Source organism: Glycine max, chromosome 4, assembly GCF_000004515.6.
Source record: "Glycine max cultivar Williams 82 chromosome 4, Glycine_max_v4.0, whole genome shotgun sequence".
Classification (NCBI taxonomy): domain Eukaryota; kingdom Viridiplantae; phylum Streptophyta; class Magnoliopsida; order Fabales; family Fabaceae; genus Glycine; species Glycine max.
In genome coordinates, this window is record NC_016091.4 from 18809216 (window position 1) to 18816062 (window position 6847).

The 6847-nt window shown below is 39.9% G+C and overlaps 1 non-coding gene across 1 annotated transcript; it reads right to left on the minus strand.

Moving 5' to 3' along the window:
- Window positions 1-797: 797 nt before the first annotated feature.
- LOC113001574 (small nucleolar RNA R71) lies at window positions 798-904 on the minus strand. The gene has a single exon (XR_003266968.1). It is a non-coding gene; the product is annotated as a small nucleolar RNA R71 (small nucleolar RNA).
- Between the last annotated feature and the right edge of the window lie 5943 nt (window positions 905-6847).

A 6847-nucleotide genomic window follows, 5' to 3' on the forward strand; every position in this document is an offset into this window, starting at 1 on the left:
TTTACTAGTTTTTTTTTTCAAGTTTTATTGTTTTATTTTTCTAAACTTTCCTTAGGTAGTTTCCATAGTTAGACTTTGAATTTTTGCCTGAAAGTTTTTTTGCCATCTTTTCATGATTTTAGGGTGTTGTTCACAAAATTTCAAGTCATTTGGATTTCATTTGAGAGTAGCTGTAGTTCAAACCTACACTGTTACTTGCATAAGAAGGCAACTAGTTTTGCATGTTGAATATAGTGTATGATTAGAGGCAATCCATCTGACTTACAACCCTTTGATCTTGAGATAGATAAAACATTTCATAAATTAGTTAGGCATCATCTTGTACCTTTTGAGCATCCTGAGCATTCCATTATTGGTGATTTTGAGCATCCTGATTTAGAGCATTATAATTTTGAACATTCTGATTTTGAACATTCTGAATGGCACAACCTCCACCCCGTGAGAGGACTCTAAGGGAAATGGCTGCACCTTATTTCACCTACAAAAGCTTGTGCATCCAATACCCTGATGAGGATGTCCCATATGCTCTTAAAACTGGACTGATCCATTTGCTTTGAAAGTTTCATGGCCTTGCAGGTGAAGACCCGCAAAAACATCTAAAAGAATTCCATATTGTCTGATCCACCATGAAACCCCTAGATGTCCAGGAGGATCACATATTTCTGAAGGATTTTCCTCATTCTTTAGAGGGAGTGGCAAAGGACTGGCTATATTACCTTGCTCCAAGGTCCATCACGAGCTGGGATGACCTCAAGAGAGTATTCTTAGAATAAATTTTCCCTGCTTCTAGGACCACGACCATCAGAAAAGATATTTCAAGAATTAGGCAACTCAGTGGAGAGAGCTTATATGAATACTGGGAGAGATTCAAGAAACTATGTGCCAGTTGCCCTCACCACCAGATTTCTGAGCAGCTTCTTCTCCAATATTTTTATGAAGGACTCAGTAACATGTAGAGAAGTATGATAGATGCTGCTAATGGTGGAGCCCTTGGAGACATGACCCCTGCTAAAGCTAGAAATTTAATTGAGAAGATGGCTTCAAACTCCCAGCAATTTAGTGCCAAAAGTGATGCTATTGTCATTAGAGGAGTGCATGAAATAGCCACGAATTCATCTTCATCAGCTGAGACTAAGAAGCTTGAAGGTAAACTAGATGCCTTGGTTAACCTGGTAACCCAACTGGCCATGAATCAAAAATCTACACCTATCGCTAGACTCTATGGTTTATGCTCCTCTGCCGACCACCACACAGACCTTTGCCCATCTGTGCCACAACAGAACAATTATGACCTCTCCAGCAACATGTACAACCCCGGGTGGAGGAATCATCCCAACCTTAGATGGTCGAGTCCTTCACAACAGCAGCAACAACAACAACCTTATTTCCAGAATGCTGCTGGCCCAAGCAGGCCATACGTTCCTCCACCAATCCAGCAACAACAACAACAACAACAACCCTAGAAACAACAAACAATTGATGCCCCTCCGCAACCTTCCCTTGAAGAACTTGTGAGACAAATGACTATGCAAAACATGCAGTTTCAACAAGAAACTAGAGCCTCCATTCAGAGCTTAACTAATCAGATGGGATAATTGGTTACACAATGAAATCCCAGAATTTTGATAGATTAGCTTCTCAATCTGTCCAGAATCCCAAAAATGTGAGTTTCATTGCATTGAGGTCGGGAAAGCAGTGTCAAGGACCTCAACCAGCAACATCTTCCTCATCCGCAAATGAACCTGCCCAACCTCACTTTACTCCAGAAAAAGATGATGACACAAATTTAAAGAGTAAGTTACCTAACAATTTCTATGCAGGTGAATCTTCCACTGGTAATTCTGATTTACAGAAGCAGCATATCCCTCTTCCATTCCCTCCAAGAGAAATTTCCAACAAAAAAATGGAAGAGGCAGAGAAGGAGATATTAGAAACATTTAGAAAAGTAGAGGTAAACATACCTCTGCTGGATGCAATAAAGCAAATTCCAAGATATGCTAAATTCTTGAAGGATCTATGCACTAATAAGCGGAAGCTTAAAGGAAGTGAAAGAATTAGTATGGGCAGAAATGTCTCCGCATTGATTGGTAAATCTGTTCCCCAAATCCCTGAAAAATGTAAAGATCTAGGTACATTTAGAATACCTTGTATTATAGGGAACAATAAGTTTGACAATGCCATGCTAGATTTAGGATATTCTGTTAGTGTGATGCCTCTGTCTTTTTTTAATTCTCTATCTCTTGGTCCCTTGCAGTCAACTGATGTGGTAATTCATTTAGCTAATAGAAGTGTTGCCTATCCTGCTGGTTTCATAGAGGATGTCTTAGTTAGAGTTGGTGAACTGATTTTCCCTGCTGATTTTTATATTTTGAATATGGAGGAGGGATTTTCTAAAGGATTAGTTCCCATCATTCTAGGCAGACCTTTTATGAAAACTGCTTAAACTAAGATAGATGTATATGCAGGCACACTATCTATGGAGTTTGGTTATATAACTGTTCATTTTAATATTCTTGATGCTATGAAACACCCATCTGAAGATCTTTTTGTATTTCATGATGAAATAATTGACCATATTGTTGATGAATACATGACTGATCTTCATTCTAATCTGCATGCATGTCACTCTTCATGCATTGAATCTGAATTTGTACTTGATCATATATCTAAATTTGATGCTGAGAGTGAATCTAAATTTGATATTAATTACATGTCTGGTGATGTTTTACCTCTTGAGATTGATTTTATAGAGTCAGATAGAACTAACCATGTTTCAGGAAGTACACATACCTCTGACTTTCTTTATGAGGTATAGGCTGAGAAACCATCTCTTTCTACCATTATCCAGTCGCCCACACCAGAATTGAAGCCTCTGCCATCAAATTTAAAATATGCTTACTTGGATGATAGCAAAAGTTTTCCAGTAATTATATCTACCTCCCTTGCTGATGAGCAAGAGGAGAAGCTGTTATCAGTTCTCAAGAAGCATAAGAAGGCTATAGGCTAGACCCTGGCAGACATTCCTGGTATTAGCCCATCCACATGTATGCATCGGATAAATTTAGAAGATGGGGCTAAACTAGTAAGACAGCCACAGAGAAGACTCAACTCGGTGATTCTTGATGTAGTGAAGAAGGAGGTAACCAAGCTTTTGCAAGCTGGAATCATTTATCGTATCTCCGACAGCCAATGGGTGAGTCCCGTCCAGGTAGTCCCGAAGAAAACCGGCCTCACCGTGATAACAAATGAGAAGGAGGAGCTGATTCCTACTCAGGTGCAGAACAGTTGGAGAGTCTGCATCGACTATAGGAGGCTGAACCAGGTTACCAAAAAGGACCATTTTCCCCTGCCATTCATTGACCAGATGCTTGAACGCCTGACAGGTAAATCTCACTACTGTTTCCTTGATGGTTTTTCTGGTTATATGCAAATCACTATTGCTCCTGAGGATTAGGAAAAGACCACATTCACCTGCCCCTTCAGCACTTTTGCCTATAGGAGGATGCCTTTCAGCCTGTGCAATGCCCCTGGTACCTTCCAACGGTGCATGATTAGTATTTTCAGTGATTTTTTAGAAAATTACATAGAGGTGCTTATGGATGATTTCACTGTATATGGATCCTCTTTTGATATTTGTTTGGATAGTCTATAAAAGGTTTTGAATAGATGCACTGAAACTAACCTTGTTCTAAATTTTGAAAAATGTCATTTTATGGTTGAGCAAGGTATAGTTTTAGGCCACATTATTTCCAAAAAGGGCATTGAAGTAAATCCAACAAAAATTTCTGTTATTTCACAATTGCCTTACCCCTCTTGCGTGCAAGAGGTGCGATCTTTTCTTGGTCATGTAGGATTCTATAGGCGCTTTATAAGAGATTTTAGCAAAGTAGCCCTTCCACTATCCAACTTGTTGCAAAAGGAGGTGGAGTTTGACTTTAATGATAAATGTAAAGAGGCTTTTGATTGCCTCAAAAGAGCACTGACTACCACCCCCATCATCCAAGCACCCGACTGGACAGCCCCTTTTGAGCTTATGTGTGATGCATCAAATTATGCATTGGGGGCTGTCCTTGCTCGGAAAATTGATAAATTGCCCAGGGTGATATATTATGCTTCTAGGACTTTAGATGCTGCCTAAACGAATTATACTACTACTGAGAAAGAGCTACTAGCCATAGTTTTTGCTCTTGAAAAATTTCATTCTTATTTGCTTGGTACTCGCATTATTGTTTATACTTGTCATACCCTAATTTCGTCCGGGGATTATTATTTGATGATATACAACCTTTGATTGGCCGCTTCGAGATACTTGGCACCCTTTGTTGCACAATATGTGAAGTCCCGCGACGTGCCGAAAATCAAAAGGAAGCAGGCTTACGTGATCCGTGAAAATTCCGTAATGTGACGGAAATCGAAGGAGGTGCTTTTCGCAATCCGTGAGTTTTCGTAACTTCTTCGAAAGCTAAAAAAGAGTAAATACATAATCCGTGAAGATTCGTAACCTTGCGGAAGGAAAATAAGTATCGTTACGAAATTCGTAAAGTTTTGTAACGTTACGGAAAAAGAATTACAAAAAAAGGTGAAGGGGGTGCATTTAGTAAAAAGGGGGTACAAATAGCAATCAGGCCCACTTGGGCCTTCCAGATTCTTCCTCCAGAAGGCTGTTGCTTCTGGAGGAAGCAACCTTGCTCGCCTGGGCGAGCTAGGTGGCAAGCTCCTCCCCTATTTTGCTATAAATAGGGGGAGGAGTGAAGGGAGAAGGGGTTCAGCCTTCTTGGCACTTCTTATTCTCTCGAAATTGCTGAGGAAAATTATTTCCGTGAAGAAAATCCAAGCCGAGGCGCTTCCGTAACGTTTCCGTAACATTTTTGTGAGTAATTACGCGAAGATTTTCGACCGTTCTTCAACATTCATCGTTCGTTTTTCGTTTTCTTCAGTCTTCAATGGGTAAGTACCTCAAATCGAGCTTTTCAATTCATTCTATGTACCCGTGGTGGTCCACATTTCGTTTCATGTATTTTTATTCTCGTTTTCATTTACTTTTCGTACCCCCTTTTGACGTGCTTCAGTCATTTATTTAAGTCGTTTCTTGCCTAATCTAAAAATAAAATAAATTTTCACCGATCATTTGAGTTGTATCATCCGTTAATTTCTGTTAAAATGAATTCCGACCGTTCGGTCGTGCCGTAACCACATCGGAAATAAAAAAAGAGGTAAAATAATAATATAATAATCGGAAAAATACCTTTTAGTAGAATAAAGCGAAAAATCAATCGGACGTTTTCTCTTTGGGATTTCTCATTCTTAATTGAATTGACTAATAACTAAAGTGAAACTAAGGCTAAAATCAACTTGCCTAGTCAAGCTCGTCCACAAAAATAAGGTTTTGAAAGTTTATCATTTCAGTTTCTTACCAAGTAAAATGGATCATTTTTAAGGTCCAACGCCTTAAAATGATCACCTTGCAAGTAAAAAGAATCACTTGATTCATGCATAAGAAAGAACTACGTAGGTCTGATTTCCTCTTCGATGGAGGGTACGTAGGAGCAAAAGCCCCGCTTTTGTCGATCTCAAAAAAAAAAAAGAAATAAAATTTAAGGTAACACAATTCCACAATTCTTAAAAATAGGCTGTTGTCCTTTGAGACAAACGTGAGAGGTGCTAATACCTTCCTCAAACGTAAATACAACTCCCGAACTTAGAGTTTTTATTTTGACCGGTTTCCTTCGGTTTTTCCGACGTTTTCCACAAATAAACGTTGGTGGCGACTCCGCGCATCTTTCCTCCTTTCGAAAGCGCACCCGTGAGCCTCGCCTTCGCTCGCCCGCAAAGGGCACGTTGCGACAGTTGGCAACTCCACTGGGGACCTTTTTGTGAGTTAGGCCTATTTTAAGGAATTGTGGATTTGTGAAACTTCGTGTGTGCATTTGTTGAACTGTGTAAAATGTAAATAACTGTTGTCTATTTCTCATTCTTTACACTGCATTCTAAGCACCCACGGGTTTGAGTAAAAAAGGGGCCCTATACCCGGGTTCATGGGAATTTAAGGAGTGGAGGTGAATCTATCATCATGCTAAGTCTCCGACTTGCTTGATAATAGTGAAACTTCGTCTAGAGATTTCTCTCTTTATAATGTGTTGTCGCTGGTATTCCATACCGCCACAATATTATTATCTTGAGTGATGATACCTCAAGAAAACAGCCGTGTGAGTTATGAATTGTTGGGGAAGTAGTTATTAGAAACCCCTAGATATTGTCCTATAGGTTCCCAAATAGGGGCAAAGAGCAAACACGCTCCGTGCCATTCGTTCTCATGCATTTTTTGGTTTATAGTTTTTACTGGTGATGTTTGGTTTCTTTAGAGTAATACGTAACCTTTTTAATGCTACGTTGAGGCGCCATCATGCCCAAAACGTAGCATTAAAATTGGATCTCTGCAGTCTCGTATGTGTGAATTACCCCTTTGTGTTGTTTTCTTTCCTTTTCATGCATACGCATTGCATCATTCATACCGGAGTCTTAATCCACCCCTTTTTTAGGTAAATGATGGGGACAAATCAAAACGGCAAAAGGTTTTATCAAGTCAAGGTTAAAAGTCTAGATGTCACTAGCCTCAAGGAATTGGGACGATTGATGGGACCTCTCCAAAGGCAAGCCTTCCGCAAAGTGTACGGGAAGATTCTAGATTTGACCGCAGCAGAGGTATTTACGGAAGCTGTCGTATCCCTCGCCCAATACTATGACCAGCCGTTGAGGTGTTTCACGTTTGGGGACTTCCAAATGGTACCGACTATTGAAGAGTTTGAGGAGATACTAGGATGCCCTCTTGGGGGGAGAAGACCGTATC